This window comes from Ammodytes marinus (genome assembly GCF_949987685.1).
Source record: "Ammodytes marinus genome assembly, chromosome: 24".
NCBI classification, from domain to species: Eukaryota; Metazoa; Chordata; class Actinopteri; order Uranoscopiformes; family Ammodytidae; genus Ammodytes; species Ammodytes marinus.
This window is the reverse complement of record NC_137228.1, coordinates 7,448,909-7,449,549: the sequence shown is the minus strand read 5'-3', so window position 1 is coordinate 7,449,549 and position 641 is coordinate 7,448,909.

Sequence of the window (641 nt, the reverse complement as noted above, 5' to 3'; positions counted from 1 at the left end):
TACAGCCGTCTGCCAAAAAGCTTTTAGAAATACATTTGACTGCTGATTTGATTAAAAGTACAGGAAAAACATGTCACTTTCACTTCTGTTCCTATACGCATATTTATAGAAAAGAAAATACTAAAACCTTAAGACTACATGAGCATGATTTTGTTATGATTTGAAATTACTTAATTTTCAACCATTTTTCTATAATGTGTGTGTGTGTGTGTGTGTGTGTGTGTGTGTGTGTGTGTGTGTGTGTGTGTGTGTGTGTGTGTGTGTGTGTGTGTGTGTTTGTATACTGGGGTAGTCGTAGCAGGAAGAAACTCTCCTCACAGATCTTGACCTCAGTCAAAAACCCAAAGCATAGAGACCCTGCCCTTAAATCTTTCAGCATTCAAAGAATGCACTGAGAGGTCCAATGCGAACCAGAATCTTTCCTCCTTTGCGATCTGTGCTCTGTGCAGCTGAGTGGGATCTCTCCCTCTGTCCTTCCTCTGGTTCCTTTCTGCCTCTAAAAGCTTCTGCTAAACCCAGCATTTCCAACAGCGGTGCCTCTCTCACACAGATGCTGTTATCGGCTTTTGCTGTTTTCCCCCTTCTTCTCTCTCTTCATACATGCACACAATCCAGTGCTGCTTCTTCCTCTCTTGAGCTAG